Source organism: Geotrypetes seraphini, chromosome 2, assembly GCF_902459505.1.
Source record: "Geotrypetes seraphini chromosome 2, aGeoSer1.1, whole genome shotgun sequence".
Taxonomy (NCBI): Eukaryota; Metazoa; Chordata; class Amphibia; order Gymnophiona; family Dermophiidae; genus Geotrypetes; species Geotrypetes seraphini.
The window spans coordinates 415,449,686-415,468,373 of NC_047085.1; positions in this window are offsets into that span (position 1 = coordinate 415,449,686).

Here is an 18,688-nt window from a genome sequence, read left to right on the forward strand (position 1 = left end):
ACACTACTGTATAAAGTCTACAAGATGTACCTCACTAGAAATTTATTTTTTTTTTTAATCACAATTTAAAAAATAAAAATAAATAGATACATTTTTTTTTAAACTAAAGTTCTGAGCTTTGGAAGAGTAGTTCTATCCCAGTGCCATCAGATGATGTCACTCACTTGTGTGACTGACTCAGTTCTGCTTGCTGACAGAAAATTGTATTTTTTTGTGGAAACTGGAAGATTCAAAGAAAAGGTCAGTTCTGTAGTCTTTTTAGATCTAGACCACTAGTTTTAATCCCAGTTCAGGTGGCTTTACATGAAATATAGCAGCAGTCACAGCCCAGCTAAGAACAGTCATACTGGGTCAGACCAATGGTTCATCTAGCCCAGTTTCCTGTTTCCAACAGTGGCCAATCCAGATCACAGTACCTGGCAGAAACCCAACTGGTAGCAACATTCCATGCTACTGATCCAGGGCAAGCAGTGGCTTCCCCCACGTCTGTCTCAATAACAGCAGCTCCTGTCAGATTCGTAAGAATCTGTGAAGTCAGCTACATAATTCATTGCTGACTTATGAGAAGGACAAAATGAGAAAGAAATTTCCATTCCATGATTCAACACGTCTGGTTATTACAGCTTACTTCATTTCTGCAGTAAGGAAATACAGAATGAGTTAAAGTTCTGCTTGCAATGAGAAGTATCACTCTAATGACGATCACTGTGAAACTGCTAATTTTAAAATACCTGAACTATCTTCACCTTCAGGCTATCTAAAGACTGAGGGCTCCTTTTACAAAGGTGCTTTAGGGCCTTGACGCGTGGAATAGCACACGCTAAGATGCCGCGTGCGCTAGCCGCTACCGCCTCCTCTTGAGCAGGTGGTAGTTTTTCGGGTAGCGCACACCTAATCCGGTGCGTGCGCTAAAAACGCTAGCGCACCTTTGTAAAAGGAGCTCTGAGTAAATATAAACTTAAAACCTATTTTGGAAGCATAATAATGAAAGTATAAGGTTTGCCTTTTCTGAATCAGAAAACACAATCATGCCACTCCTTTAGCTGGCTAAGTATGAGAGTTTAAGGGGGCCTATTTAAACTATTAGTGCAGCAAGTAATGTGAGCTAGCAGAAAACATGGTGCCTTAGCAGTTAGTGCTCCTTAATTTCCATATTTTCCACATAATGGAATGGACAGGAACTATGCCTTATAGTTAAGGGGCAAGTAGTTATCTCCCATTAACTTAGGGCTCCTTTTACGAAGGTGCGCTAGCGTTTTTAGCGCACGCACCAGATTAGCACACTATAGCAAGCGCTAGCCAAAAATCTACCGCCTGCTCAAAAGGAGCACCTTCGTGAAAAGGAGCCCTTAATGTGGCAGATAAAACACACAATTAATATCACCTGAACAAGTGTAGCTGATTGCATCACTTATTTGCAATCCAGTTAGTACTGAATAAAAAAAAATAGGTTTGATCACATTACCTCTTTAATAAATCACCTACATTGGGTGCCCATACAGGATTCAATATAAAATAATTTTGTTAGTTCATAAGGTTCTATCTGTTCTTCTTATCCCATAGAGCAACAACAGAAAAATCCAACTGAAGCTGCAGTAAAAAATCACCAAAACGGAAAAACCAACAGAAACTACAGGCAATGTACAAGATGCAGGCAGGATTTATTGTACCAAATTAAGATGCAGTAATATAAAAACCTTTTTACCATCCAAGGGACCCGACATGGTCCGTGTTTCGGACAGTACACCTTCGTCAGGGGTCCAAGGTAAATAAGGTATAAGATATACCGCAAAGAATATGGATAACAACAAATGCCTGTGTGTTCAATTCGCTAAGGGTCACTGCCAGAAGTGAAGCGCCTCAAAAAATGAAAAAAAAAAAAAAGCTTGGTTGGTAAAAAGGTTTTTATATTACTGCATCTTAATTTGGTACAATAAATCCTTCTTATCCCATATACATAACAGGCTTGTTCTCCCTTACCCATCAAAGGCTAAATGGGAATCCGGCTCTCTGGAACTCTTTGCTGCAACACATCCAATTAGTAAAGTCCTATATTAGGTTTCGGATCATGTTGAAGACCGATTTTTTTTGAAAAATCTTTTAGGTTATGCTGAATATCTTGGGCATGCAGGTGAAAAGTAATGTTGCTTCTACCTCTGGGAGAGTGTTTTCCTTATCTTTCTGGAAGGATTGATTGATTCCTATAACTCTGGAGTCCTGCTTTTAAATTTCCTTCATGTTTTTATTGCAAATCGCTCTGACTTGGGTGTCTAAAATGGGAGTATATCAAATTTTAATAAACAATAAATGATATTTTATAAATGGCAGTCAAAGTTAGGCACTATTAATAGAATAGCACTTAGCACCAGGAATCATGACTGACTTTAGGCATGGCCTTTTATACCAAATGAAACATGCTGTAAATCCTCACACCTAAATAAGGTGTAGACCACCCTTATTGTATAACTAGTGCAGGGAGCCGTGCTGAATGCTCCGCACTGCTCCCGATGCTCATAGAGTTCCTGTAATCTTGGGGAGCAGCGCGGAGCATTCAGCGCGACTCCCTGCACTAATAACCACTGTCACGGTTTATTAAAAGGGAGGGTATGTGTGTAAATTCAAGGAATGTCCCTGATCTGCCCATGACCTTCCCATTTCTATATCCCCATTTTAGACCCGTACGGAAAATTTAGGTGCAGATCCCGTGCCTAAATTTAAATGTACACTTGTTAATTAAAACCAATTTGCCCACCAATAATTGCTCATTAAGATTCCAATTATCAGCTTTAATTGGCTTCTTGTTCAATTAAATTACATGCACTAATTGGGCATGAGCCAAAATTTGTGCACTAAGGGCTCCTTTTACGAAGGTGCGCTGGCGTTTTTAGCGTGCGCTACAATGCCATGCACGCTAACTGCACGCTGCACGGAAAATACTGATGCCAGTTCTATGGAGGCGTTAGCATCTAGCGCACGTGGCATTGTAGCACGTGCTAAAACCACTAGTAAAAGGAGCCCTAAATTTTTTACTTGTAAAATTTTGGAGCTAATGTCTGTGAATGGGAAATTCATGGAAACACACCTAATAGTTAATATAGAGGTTTTATAGTTATCAAGTATTAATTTTAGTAATTATCATGCACAAGCTACTATCTGTAGTCAGTAAGAAACATTGCAAAAGATACTCAGGTATAGTAATGCGCCTACCTTTCCTTCTCAGGGTGAAATTCTGTTAAATTTCAAACATTCATACACATAAAATAGGAAAATAACGATTGATATTATTTCAGGATATTTCTTAGTTTGTAGTAAATTCTTTCTCTCATAAAGAACAAAAAAAGGGCAGATTGGTTTAGATAAGCACATATGCAAATTAGTTCTGCTAGCTACTTCAAACCTTGGCAATTACCTGCAGGTTCTCAATTGGTTAATAAGCAATTAACAGTCAATAATGCAGGCTAGCAACTATTGGCATTAATTGGCCTCAACTGAGATTTGTACAGGTAACTCATTGAGTGCTATTCTATAACACAGGTTGTGCAGCCCAAAAGGGGACATGACCATGAGAGGGGTATGGGTAGGTCAGGGCTGTTCCAAAGGTCAGTAATAGAATTCATCAGAAGAGTGCTCAAACTGTGTGCCAGGATTTATACCAGGTTTCAGCTGGGCATGAGAATCAACGCTCTATGCTGTTCTTTAAAGAGTGCTCATCCTGGAATGTCCTTTATAGAATAGCACTGAGTATTTTTTTTTTTATCTTTATTAATTTTAAAATATAAATAGTGCAATACAATGAATTTAAACATAAACAAATCAAGAAACGCACTTTAAATATGCAAATAATTTGAAAAACACTCATTTTCTCTCCCCTCCCCCCCTTAACTAATAAAAGTAGATATACATTTATAATTTCCATACAATAAATAAAATAGGAATAACAAACAATAATACATTTCCCACCACCCTCCCTCCCATCCTGGATGTGTAAGAAGGTCAGATAAAAAGAAAAGGTACATGACATCTATTGTGACTCAATAAATGATGCCAATGGGCTCCACACCATGTTAAATAATTTACTATAACCTAAAATTTCAGCGTTCATTCTTTCATATTTATAACTAGAACACAAGTTGATCATAACATTTCCACATTTGAATAGCTACTCCCGTCATTATTAAGAAAAATCGGCTTTTATAATGATCCAAAGAAGGTTTAACATGTATGTAATCCAAATTATAGCTTCATAAATTATATAAGTCATAAAGCACTGAGTATTGATTTTTTTATAGTGCCTAATTTTTAATACTGTTTCCTGAGTCTGGTCTAATCTAATTGTTAGTTTTATATACCAAACCATCTCCTAAAAATAGGAGCTCTATTCAGTTGACATAATTAGATCACAAAGAAAGATCTATTAACATTCATTGGAGCTTTAGCCTAAAAAGCAATGAAACAGTGGTTTTTAAGGTTTTGCAAAAGATCTGAAGAGATAAATACGATCTAATTTGAGGAGGTGGTCCTAATGGGACCAACAATTCTGTTTCTTTGCTTCTACACGGCAAGCAGTTTACACGAGTCCTTTAAGGAAAACTGCAAGGCAAGACTCCTAAAACCTTTTTTCTAGATAAAGTTCAAGTTCAATAATATCCCCTAACCTTTGATTGGATCCTATCTCACCTTTTAGTCTATACGTAAATTGTCTGATTATTTCAAAAAACATGTAGTAAATTTTGCTGAATTATTTGGCATTTATGTAGTGCTTAAAGCTGGCTTTCTCACACAGCTTGAAATAGCCTAGCCCATATAACCTCTTCACACTCAGGATAGTCAAAAGAAAGAAACCACCTTTAAGAAGAGATTTACCGAAGGCAGTGTTAAGCAGGTATAATTCAACATAAAAAACTTAAAATTTTGTTAACAGCATAACAGTAGTAAAAAGACCACATATAAGCATAAATACAATGAATGAGGTAGTGTTAAAATTAGTAAATTGAAGCTTAATAATAGGACTACCATGAAACGGTTTCAAACAATATACTTATTAACAGCACTGAAATTCAAATGAGAGCAATATAATACATTCTAAAAGAGAGACATAATACTTATGCAGCATCCAATAAACACAAATCAGAACATTCAAATAACATAGATATGACGCTAATGTTTTTTTAATAATATTAGTACAGTACTGTTCTTTCAGGCAAATATTTGCCACTGTTCCAACAATTCCATTGGATTTAACTCGAGTTATTAATAATTCCAAAGCTTTATTTACCTCAATAGGTTCTGCTTGCCAGGGTCCATAACATTCTGCTACTGGGACAAGCTGAGAAATGACCTACCTCTTTCAGTTTGCTCAAACAAGCTTACACTTCTCCCTCCTTATCCACGGGGGTTAGGGGCAGAGCCGGCCCGTGAATATTAAAAAACCGTGAATAATATTTGGGCTGGCTCTGACCCACCCCCTGCTTTCCCCCGACATCCCTTAAACCTTACCTGGCTGCTGTAAGCTCCCATCATAGTCTTGAGAGACTACGGGAGCTCAAGGCAGCCATTTCCTATGAGTGATCTGCATGGGGCAGAAGAGTAGGAAGATCGCTCCTGCCCCCGAAAACTCACTAGACCACCAGGTAAGGCTTAGGGGGGATCTAAGAGGGCTTAAAAATAGCCTCAAAAATGAAAATGGATCTAAAAAAAAAAATTGCAAATAACCAAATCCGCGGATGCTGAAACCGCGGAGTTGGAGGGAGAAGTGTATATGGCTCCAGGGAAACTGGTGTCTCCCATGGCAAGGGTTGGAGGGTGTATGTGATGACATTCTGGGAGTTCCATTCCCCTAGCTTTCACAATAAGCTCCCTGAGTTTTGAGTGACATGCTCTAGATGCTTACCACACTATGAAATAAATGTACTGCAAGTTAGTAAATAGGCCCCTAAGGGGGGGGGGGGAGGAATTCTATATAATGGCACTCAAAAATGAGCACTGAAAAAGCAGACGCTAAGGGGCTCTTAACAGCCTCAATAATTGATAAAAAGAAAAATTAATTGGGCGATAGGCACCTATCCGATTCTATAAAAAATAGGTGCCTATTGCAATGCGCTTAGCAGCACCTAACACTTAAATGGGTGTTTCTTTGGGCAAAGTGTGAGTTAGGTGCCACTCAGCGCGATTCTCCAAAAACGCAGGTGCCTGAAATGTAGGTCTTTAAAAGCCTGTTTCAGGTGCCTAAGTTTTACATAGGTGCTACTAACTGTGATTCTGTAAACGGCACTTAATAATAATAATAATAACTTTATTTTTGTATACCGCAATACCACAAAATAGTTCAGAGCGGTTTACAGGAGAAGAGACTGTACATATACAGCGAAGTTACAGAGTATCAGAAAACAGTTCAGAGTAGTTTACAGGAGATAAGGACTGTATTTATGCAATGAGGGTACAGAGAATTAGTTATCAAGTGTATGGTATAAACCAGTGGTCATTAAGTGTGATTAACATGCAGCTGCTGTCTTTTTTTTTTAGGTCATATAATCAGCCCCTAAGTGCTATTCTATAAAGAGTGTGTGCCTTTTATAGACTAGCATGTATTTATTTATTCATTCATTGTTTTATACCATTCCCCTAGGGGAACTCAGACCAGTTTACATTAATTTATTCAGTTACTCAAGCATTTTTACCTGTCTGTCCCGGTGGGCTCACAATCTATCTAGTGTACCTGGGGCAATGGGGAAGATTATGTGGCTTGCCCAGGGTCACAAGGAGCAGCATGGGTTTGAACCCACAACCTCAGGGTGCTGAGGCTGTAGCTTTAACCACTGCGCCACACTCTCCTCGATGCCTATGCTTAACTTTAGATGAGAGACAAATACCTGCTAAAACCTAGTGTAAATGTTGGTGCCCAAGTTAGGTGCACTGAGGCAATATTATATAACTATATATACAACTTTTCTGAATGCCCTTGACCTACCCATGGCTATGCCTCCTTTTGAGTTGCATATTAGTAGAATTAGATGCCATGCCTTATAGAATAGCAAGCAGCCAGATGCATGTACAAATTTTAATGAGTGCAAATTAACTGCAATAATTGGTTGTTAGCACCAAATTATTGAGAGTTAAAGTCTTGTTAATTAACTTGCATGTGCATCTTGGGCACAAACACAAATCTGGGTGCCATATATAGAATCTGAGGGTAAATGTGTAATGAAGTGAATGTTTGCAGTGTTGATATTAGCAATTTGTAAGCTCCTAACTCCCTTCCCTACCTCCAGGAAATTCTTTAGCTGTGTTGGCACATTTCATATGCGCATCTTAAATCACACAGCCAAGAGACGGAGTTATTTATGTAACCCCACCCAGTAGAGAGATCACTGCCAAAATATTGGTAACTGAAAATCCGTAACATCTTTCTGTAGCCCGCCCTAGAGTCTGGGCAGGGGAACACCAGCACTCTCCTTCCTGTGGGTGTTAGTTGTCAGCACAGGGCAGGAGTTTATTCATCTTTTCACATTGTCATTATATCCATTATTGTACTATTCTAATATTCTGTAATGTAGTGATTTCTAATACCTTGTGATTCGTTTCTGTTACTGTTCCCTTCTACAATCACTGCTTTTTATTTGCCTTTTATCTATAAATACGATGTTTAAGATAGGAGTTATGGCCTGACTTTAGGATTCCACGCCGGCATAGATAAGTGACTGAAATGTAGGCCAGGATTTTCTGGGCCTACATTTCAGCTGCCTATCTTGGCTGAATTTAGGCGCAATTCTGTAACCAGCGCTGTTGAGTGATTGACACACAATCGGTGACTGACATAGGCACTGGTTACAGTATCCGGCCATATATATATATGGATATGATGTTTTTATATCTGTTCGTATTATACTTGATAATATATTGTTATGTAGGCAGGGTATAAAATTTTAAAAATAAAGAAATAAAATAACGTTAAAAAAAAGATAGGAGATATGAAGCTCTCTGTTACATAGATCAAAGGTCATTTAACCCTACGCTGCTCAGATACATTAGATAAACTGTGAACCCACTGGGACAAATAGGGAAAATGCTTGAAGGACCTGTATGTAAACCACTTTGAGTCCCAATCCCATCCCATCGTAGAGGTAGGAATTAGAATGTCCATTCAAGAAGAATTCACTGGTATTTACAAAAGGTACAAGGACATCGGTGAATAAACTTGCATTTGCCAGCATGTGCAGCAGGATCAGCCATTTCAGACAGTGATAAAAAATGAGTTGCCTCAGTCAATGCTTAACATGTTTTGCATCTGAATACTCTTCCTTGGACTCAAGAGGTAGCTGCAGCAGCATTTTAACAGAGATTTTTGTGACAGGGCATGGATGGTGAATGGACATGAATAGCATACTGCAGTTAGCATGGGCACATACCATGTGCTGTTACTTGTGCTGATGGTGCATCTGGGCTAATTGCGACCACAGATAATGCATGCTAATGAACATTTCTGTGCGGGATCTGTAAAGGGACTTGCTGGGTTCATTTACTGCAAGTCAACTTTTGCTGTTAAGGTACAGTAAGTATAGAAGTTTAGTATCAGAGGCCAAAAGCTTGTGAGTATTTAAAAAAAAAAATTAAAAATTAGCTGTTTTCTAAACTGCAGTACTAAACATATACTTTTTGAAATGCCTTCTTTTTTTTTTTTCAATTATCTTTATTAGTAATGGCAAAAGGGAGCATACAACCAAAAGGGAATCAAATAGAAACAGTACAAAACAAGCAGGTATCACAGCAGGAGGTAGAACACACCAACAAGATTGTTGTGAAATGCCTTCTAATGTTGCTAAAGGTATACTTCCTATGGAAAATATATGAACATTTGCTAATGGCAGATTCTTCAGATTTACTCATGTTATTTCTTATGTGCAGATTCTAATGGGCTCATTTGCAAAACAGATGGACATCTCAAAATGGCCAAAAAGGTTCAAATCACAATTTTTGAAAACCAGAATTCTGACATTCTACACTGTAGTTCAAATGGCAAAGGAGTATGTTGTAGGTGTGTTTAGGCTAAAGAAAGCCCAAATTTATGATGTCCAATAGCAATAATTGAATGGGAAGAAATGCCCAAGTCAAAAAAAGAAGGGCTTCCAAAGTTAGACCTATTTAAGTCACATCCAGGGTATAAATAATTGCCCTGATTGAGCAAGTTGATCATTGGAGGGATTAATATGCAAAACAAAGAGAAAGAAGACAAAGACTCGCTTCAGCTGATAAAGGATATAAACAACAAAAGAGGCGGGTGAGATGTCTAGACTACCAAAACAGTTACATTTATTATAACAAGTCCATAAGTCAAAAAGTATCTGACAAAATCCTGATTACGTGCTTTATACAGCACTTTTGTTATTATTTATGATAATGATTAGTATGATTTATGATTATGAATTTATTACTATCCCAAAGATGATTATGATGAGTACTTTTATTTCTATCCCAAAGATTTTTGTTTCATGAGATCTTTATTATTTACAATATATGTTAATTTTGACCTTTTAAATTTGGTTTTATGAGATTTTTATTATTTACAATGTATTTTAACTTATTTATTATTATTTTTTGCCTTATTCCTTTTGAAAAAAATGTTTAGATTTTTAATGTATAGGTTTTATTTTATTTATTTATTTACATTCTTATGTCATTTGTTAATCCCCTGATGAAGGCATAGCTGAAACTGGGATTCTTTTTTTTTATTTTTTTTTGTGGGATTCTAGTTGGGTCCTCACCGGAAAGATCAGGCCAGGTTTTCAGGATATCCACAATGAATATGCATGAGAGAGATTTGCCTGCACTGCCTTCTTGGTATGCATATCTATCTCATGCATGTTCATTGTGGACATCCTGAAAACCTGGCCTGCCAGTAGATCTCAAGGACCGGACTTGGGCAGCCCTGCTCTAGTAGTTACTGTCCTCCTCCCTCACCCTGAAAGTGACACCAGAAAGGGAAACTAGATCCTGATGGCATCAGGTATTGTGGGCATTCTGATCACAGTAGCAAGCAGGTCTGAAGGATAGCCTACTGGTCAGAGCAGTGAATTGTAAACCAGGGGACCCAGGTTCAAATATCATCTCGCAGCCATTTTTGAGCAGAAAAAAAGTTGGGATTTCTTATGAAGATGTCCAAAACGAACAACCATTTTCTAGAATAAAATGGTCAAATTATGAACACCAAAAAGTGAGGGACAAGAACATCTGTCTGGCAGCATTTGTACAAAAATGGCTACACAGACGTCCCTGTAGAGCAGAGGGGCATCCTAGTGGTCATTGCAGTGGGTTTTAATTCAAAGCTCCCAAATTCATATTCCCCTGCAACTCTATTATTTAAAATGGTAAGCCCTCCAAAGGCAGGGACATACCTATTGTACCTGAATGTGCTACCACCTGGTTAGCCTTCAGACTTGCAGGTGACTAATATTTAGGTACACTAGGTATATCTCTATTTCTGGAAGGTTCACAGTTTAAAGGTAAAAAAAAGAGAGAGTGGAAATGGTATTTAACCTGGGTTCCTGGTTTACAATTCACTGCCCTGACCAATAGGCTATCCTTCAGACTTGCTTCCTACTGTGTTTAGAATGCCCACAATACCTGATGTCATCAGGGAGTCTAGTTTCCCTTTCTGGTGTCAATTTCAGGGGTGCGCGTGTGTGTGTAGGCAGTGGTCAGAGTTTATCAAGCACTGACCATTACCAGCTACACTGAATATTCAACACCATGCCATGTCTGGGCACTGGCATTAAATATCCAGGCTGGACTGGCTATGTGCTGGCTGCCATGACTTATATGGATCCTGACCGATATACAGGTAGGAGTCACATAAGACCCTTATGCAGATCCTGGCTGAACATTGGCTGGGACCAGCATAAGAAGATTTCTAATGTCTGTTCCTCCAGTTCTGGCTGACTAAGCATGAGCGCACTTAGCGCCTCTTAAAGAGGATGCAGTAAGTGTTCCCATATTAATTAGTGCACAACCTGGGGAAAAAAACAACAACAGAAAAGAAATGACCTAAAAAGTGCAATGTTAAATTTTAGTGTGCAGGAAAATCCTATGTTACCACCTATTAAGTCCAGATTTTAACTCATTTAATAAAATGGCTGCATGTGAATACTTTAATGTGGATTAAACTGCTAATTTAAGCATTTACAATTACTACTACTAGTACTAATAATCATCATTTCTAGAGCACTGCTAGATGTACACTGCGCTGTACATTAAAACATTCAAGAGACAGTCCCTGCACAGTAGAGCTTACAATCTAATCAAACAGACAAACAGGACAAGTAGGGGAGCAGGGAGTTTCTCAGGCATGGGTGCTTTAAAGCAACATTGAAAAAGTGGGCTTTTAGCAAGGATTTGAATACTACCAGGGATGGAACTTGACATACTGACTCAGGCAATCTGTTCCAGGCATATGGTGCAGCAAGAAAGAAGGAGCACAGTCTGGAGTTGGCAGCAGAGAAGAGTACAGATAAGAGAGACTTGCCCAATGAATGGAGTTCCTGGGGAGGAGTATAGGGAGAGATAAGAGACGAGAGATATTGAGGAGCTGCCGACTGAATGCGCTTGTAAGTCAATAAGAGGAGTTTGAACTGTTTATGGAAATGGATAGGGAGCCAATGAAGTGACTCGAGAATAGGAGTGATGTGAGCATAGGGACACTGGCGGAATATAAGTCATGCAGCAGAATTTTGAATGGATTAAAGGTGAGAGAGATGGTTACTTAGAAGACCTGTTAGAAGCAAGTTGCAGTAGTCTAGGTGAGAGGTGAAGGGTGTAGTTAAAGGTTTTGGTAGTGTGCTCAGAGAGGAAGAGCGGTGATATTATACAGAAAAAAAAATTAGGTTTTGGTGGTTTGTTGGATTTGTGCAGAGAAAGAGAGGAGTCAAAAATGACCCCGAGGTTGCAAGCTGATGAGACAGGAAGGATGAAAGTGTTATCAACTGAGATATAAAGTGGGGGGTGAGGAGGAGAGATAGGATAAGTAGCTCAGTCTTGCCCATGTTCAGTTTTAAGTGGCTGAGGGACATCCAGGAAGCAATGTCAGACTGGCAGGCTGAGATTCAAGGCTGGATTCCAGAGATTTCTGGTGTAGAGAGGTAGATCTGGGAGTCATTGGCATAGATTTGATTTGTATGAGTTAAAAGCAGGGCTGGATTTACATACAAGCTAGACACAACCTACAGCTTAGGCAGTGGTTTTCAATGCAGGCCTCTGGACAAACCCAGCCAGTCAGGTTTTCAGGATACCCACAATGAATATACATGAGATATAGTTGCATAAAGTGGAGGTAGTGCATGCAAATTTATCTTATGCTTATTCACTGTGGGTAACTAACTGGTTAAGTTTGTCCTCAGGACTGACAGCCCCTGGTTTAGAGCTTCACAAGTTTGAAAAATATTAAACCTAAAATTTAGTTCTTATTTAATCAAAGGGGAGGGGGGCTTTTAAATGTTAAAACTTAAGGGCCAGTAAAAAGTGCAAAAGTAGGGTCCAATGTAATGACTTCCAAGTGACAATTAATTATTCACATCAAAGCTTAAGCAAGCAAATCATGGACTTGACATGGTGCCATCTTTCAGTGGCAACTGCATGCATCGGGAATCAAGTTATCTATATACAAAAACAGATAAAATACCAATCAAAAAGATTTTTACAAAAGATTTTTTAAAACAAATATATGACAATATATGTTCCAAAATGATAATTAATAAAATAAAACTTAAGGGCCACATTATGCATAAATTCAGCCCTGGTTAAAAATTTAAATACGTATTAAAATATTTGTATAAAAATGAGAGGCTGAAATGACCTTATATGGAAATATGACCCCCCCTAGCAGTAGTCACTCCTGGCTGGCTGCCCTTGACCCCGCCAGAGGACACCCCCCCCCCCCAGACCATAAAGAAATTTGGAGATAGCCACTAGGGGGGTTGAGGTATGAGGGCCCTACATGGGGACTGGAGCCAGGGTGGCAGGGATTCATAGAGGAGTTCTTTCCAAGAAGATATTCATCCCTTTGCATAGCCCGACGCTTCCGGATGGTAAAATAACCCCAGCAAAGAGCTGGAGTTATTTTACTGTCATTTTTGGGCTCTAGTGCGACTTGCAGTATATCACCACAAGCCACATTAGATCATTTGCATAGTAGCGAGATGCAAAACATGCATTTGCATATTTTGCATCTCATTTCTTGGTAATGTGCAGTGACTTAAATATTGTCAAGCTATTTTTGGACCTGCTGCATTAGAGCTGTTTAACTCACGGTATCAGCCATTTACCATGACTTAAAGCCCTAACACTGCTTGATGAATTTCCCCCTAAACGTAGTTGATTCAGAGTATTTATGAATAGTTCTGAGTTTCTTTAAAATGTATAAATTATTTCTCACCAAAGTCTGTATCTGGGGCTTCAGGGACAGAGAACTATCCACCTCTACTCCCAAGATCCTTGATGAAGATTCAAAAGTAAACTTATCAGACCTGATGGTAAAACTTTGTCAAGACCAAATATGCTCAGTGGAACCTTTCCATGAGAACTTGGTCTCATCACAATTCAATTTCAGTTCTACACATTCTAGAATTTCTTTCATTATTGTTGTCCAATCTTCAGCCACTGGGAGCAGTACAGTAATATCTCTGTAAATAACAAATTTTATATTAAGTTTATCCAAAACTGTACCTAGTGATAGGAGGATGATAAATAGGATAGAGGATAAAGGTGAGCCTTGAATTCCCCAACTGGCCCTCCAATGAGTTGACAAATGTCTTTGATTTCTTTAACATGTTGAGAGGACAAAAAACCAATTTAAAATCCTGCCCTTGAATACCTATTTCATTCAACACCGATATCAAAAGGTTATTTCAACAAGATCAAAAGCACAGGAAAGGTCAAACTGAAAATGATAGCATTCGGGCCATGACTCAAAGATTTCCCTAGGGCAATGAGCTAAAGTTTCAGTGCCTCGGTTTTTTTTCGAAATCCAGACTGAGATGGATACAAAATATCATGTCAATCCAGATATTTTTCCAACAAATATGTGACATAACCCTCCATAATGTTAACAAAACGTGGAATGGAAGTAACTGGCCGGTAATAATTACTAGTCTTTTGCATATTGCTTATAGAGTTTTTAGGGATAGGTGTCGGGATAATATTACTCAATTTTGCAGGAAAGCAACCCAAACTGAATTGACTATTTAGCCATTAGGTCCACACGCATAAAAAAGGAGTATTAGCTAGTTTCTGCTGAATTAGGCTTGCCTTAAAGATTAAGTGACTTGCCCAAGATCACAAAGAGATGCAGTGGGGTTTGAAGCTTGGCTGGCCTGGTTCTCACCTGCCCCTCTAACCATTAGGTTACTCCCTAGGAATCTTTTCTAAACCAGGACCCTAGAAGGCTCAACCCAAAATTTTTCTGTAAATCCTAAATGACCGCTTTTTTAAGTCCAAACCATGAGCTGCATGCCTGTAGTTACTAGTTTTCTCCATAAAGCTGTCCTACATATTACAGCAATGTCTGTATGTCTCTATGTTCTACATTTCTAAGGATATTATAGATACATGTCACACAGTTCATTAATCACCAGTGAATGTTACGGTTTGCTTGTTTGAGGTCAGAACTTTCCTGGGTGGAGTATATGATTCAGTGGTCATTCTGTAGTAAAATATGTATTTTCTGGCTTAATCCCATAATCATAGGTTTGGTTTTCCAGTGAACTGCTGAATCATTTCTTAATGCAAACTTTCCATTAACTGTTCTGCTGTGAATATTCATATGTACACCTAATAAGACATACAGAATCTTGCATAAGCCTTGGAACAAGGGGAGCCACAGGTGTTATGGCATCACCAAAATGTTCCTATTTCTCTCTACCATGAAATGGTTAGCTTTATACTTCTCTTGCCCCAAGACAGCGACCCTACCCTACGATTACTTTACAGATTCATCCTGGCTGGCCAGCATGAGGCCTTGAACAGCTGCACATGTTCAAGGCCTATTGGCTTCTACCCCCGCTGAAACAGAAAGTGCAGAGGGGGCAGGAGCTGGCAAACCTTGAACATACATGCACCCTGTGGAAGTGCTGCCTGTGAATGGAAAAAAATTTTGATTCGATTCAGCCTATTGAATCGATTTTTCAATTCCATTCGATTCAATTTTCCTGTCAAGTGGGTGGTTTTTGGGGTTTTTTTTTCAAACATCCTGGTGGGGTTATTTTATAGCCTCTTCATCCACCTCACCCCCTTTGTCCTCACCTACTCACACTGGTGCTGTGGTGTAAACAAATTAAACAAACAAAAAAGACTTTTCCTCTCTCTGCTAAATCCTAGATCATGTTCGCAGTCTAATACCAGCTCTGGCAGGATACACATTTCAAATCTGATATATTGTAATCACAAAACATAAAATATAATTACTTTTCCTAACTTTTGTTGTCTGGTCATTAGTCAAATCATGTTGGTCCCAGGCTCTGCAACAAGTATCTTCTGATAACTCGCATGCCAGGGTCTCCTGCCCATTTGTCATTTTCTTCTTTCTCCGTACTAACCATCCATCTCTGCCCTCCCCTTCTGTTTCCCTGCCCTCCCCCAGAGGTCTGGCATCTTTCATTTTTTTTGTCTACGTCCCCGCAGCTGCAGCGAAGGGCCCCACCATTCCCAGATCCACCATCTCTCCTTTTCTCAACTATCCTTTCATCCAGCATCTCTCCCTCCTTCCCTACCACCCCAGGGTCCACCAGCTCTCCCTTTCTCTTCCCAACTATCCTCCTATCCAGTATCTCTATTGCCCCTCCCCCCACATCATCCCTTGTATATAACTTCTCTCCTTTTCTTTCCCTCCCTAAATCCAATAGTCCACCATCTCTCTACCACTCCTCTGTTTTAGGCCCATTAATTTTTCTTGCCCCCTCCCTCCCCCCAGTCCAGCATATGCACATCTCTTTGGCCACCCTTCCCTCCCTCTGTGTACTTTCCACCCCACAAGGCCTTCATGTTCCCCCTTCTTTGTAGCATCCTCTGGCTTCCCCCCTGGCCTCCCAGTCTCACTTTCAGCTAATTAGAGCAGCCTGTAGAGGATCGCCGATGCAGAACGCAATGCTAGCAGGCTGCCGTCGGCCTCCATAGCATGTTCCGTTTGCCACAGTCCCGCCCCTCCTCTGACACAAAAATGAATTGATGAATTGATTCGAATCAGCGAATCGGGCAGTACTATCCCATGGATGATCAAGGCCCCATGCTGTCTTCTGTAATGCTGATTGTAGTGTTGTTCCTCCAGGGGAAAGAAGGTAAAATACATGCTAGACACCTTGTAAGGGAAGGGGTTGGTAGAAGAAATAAGAGAGATATAGCAGTCCATGAGGAAGGGAAGAAGAGATATGCTGGGGACCATGGGGGCTCATTTTCCAAACACTTAAGGCACACAATGCCATAGAAACCTATGGTACTTTGTGTCTAAGTGCTTTAAAAATGCTGAAACCATGGAAAAGAGGGGGGAGTTGAGAGGTCTGGAAGGAGAAAGATGCTAGATGCCACGAGGGGTTCATAGGTAGAGATAGAGGTGGAGGGATCTCCCCCCTCCCCCCAAAAAAAGAAAAAGAAGCTATGTCGCCCCTGGAATGTTTTAAGAAGATTGTTCAGAAGCATTTAAATTTGTTTAGCTTGTATTTTGTATAATCTATTGTAAACTGCTTCAAACCCCTGTTTGAAATGATAAAGAAGTATAGCAATGTTTATAAATAAAATAAACATGCATGAGGCACAATTTACAAATGTACTATTTTTTCAAAATAGCTGAATGTGCTTTTCCAGTTACCTGTGTTTATATTTTGTGGAAAGAGGTAAAGGAGCCAATCTCGTGGAATTATAGGACGGTGTTCCACAAGAGCTTTTGAAGATTAGTGAGTGGATTTCTGCTCGAATTCAAAGAGAGTAAGCACCATTTGTTGGACCTTTATCTCAGGTATTAAATCAGGTGCAATAGCAGCAGCAGTGGAACTGGGTAATGAGGATGTCTTTTAGAGAAAATTCACACAATTTTATTCCTGTACTATCCTGTTCTTATTTTACCACAGCAATCATTTCACAAGCAGTAAGAAAATCTTACCTTTTATGTACATTATTTCGTATCAGCACAGGTGTGTATGCTTCTAAACGAGTCCCAGCTTCACCTATGACAAAAGATCTCTTTTGTAGAGAAAGAAAAAGTGACTTTTATTTGCATAATTATTTTATATGGTCATAAATGCAAATGAAGTGACTCAATACACTTGCTTGCCTATGATGAAATGTATGCATGGCATTTGCATACATTCACAATCACTTCTCACAAACCCCCATTTTACTCCAATAAATGCATAGCATGACAACTTTCATAGTGGCAAAACCTTGGCTGCAGTTTTATTAACCTTAAAACAACTTTCATACAATTATAACTCAATCTCAATCCATTTCAAATATACAACACTGTAAATCACCTGATGCCCATTTGTCCACAGTCCAAGTAGACGGTATTGAACTAGCTGTTATGTAAACTCTCCAGTCTGTAGACCCACAGTGTTGCTAGGCCCCAATTAATCCCCAAATCGGTCATAAGCTTTTAAACTCCAATTCATATCTTCCCAACCTCTCTCCCTTTCAATTCCTGCAAGCCAAAATCCCCAGGAACTCCTTCCCACTGCCTGAACTACCATGGTGGGAGAGTAGGCCAATTTTTCTTCAGAACCTACCCACCCTTCCTCCCCAGCCTACCTTCCCAGAAATAAAGCCCACCAAAACTTTTCCTTCTCTTCACCTACTCTCAGCTCCACTCATCCTTTTCTTGTCCTCCTCCAGTGGTCATCTGCTCAGTTTGAACACCATTTTGGTACTTATTCATTGTTAAAACAGGTCTGGCCCCAAACATCCGCATTGCGACCTTCTCAAAACTATCTGTAACTCGTAAAACTATGTTTTCCATACAGGGTCTGGTTTGCTGGAATGCTCTTCCTATGGAGTTAAGGCAGGCTCCTAGTTTGGCTCAGTTCAGGAAAGGTGTGAAAACAGTCTTATTTGCATGTCAATTTATGAGGTTATAAATTTGCTTCAGGTGGCTTTTTATTGAATACTTTTTATAGTTCTATGCTTTGCTTTTTTTTTTTTTTTCCTCTTCTTTTTATCCAGTTTTCTTTTTTTTTAGTTCCAAAATTGTATTGAAATTTTATATAGTAACACAATAAAGCAGGAGAAACATATTAAACAAATTACTCATAACACTATTAACACAAAGCTTAGGATATTAAAAGGTGAAATCCTTGAAATGAAACTCCCCACATTCACACCCACCCCATCCCATTTGCAGAGGGTGAAAAACCAACATCCATCCATATCTACATGCATACATCTCCATTCTTTCACTATAATTCAATCACTGTCTACAAACTCTTGTATGGGCGCCCATAATGATCTATGGAGTATTGTATTGATGGGAAACGTATCATATGGAAAGAGTGGATAGAACTGGGTATATGCACCTTATCAGACATAATGCAATCAGGATGCTAAAAGCTATTCTCAGAATTACGTGATAGTCATCAAATTCGATTTTCCCATAGCTTCAAATGGTTGCAACTTAGACATGCCATTATTAGTTCAAAAATCCCGTTAAATTCACCAGAGTCAA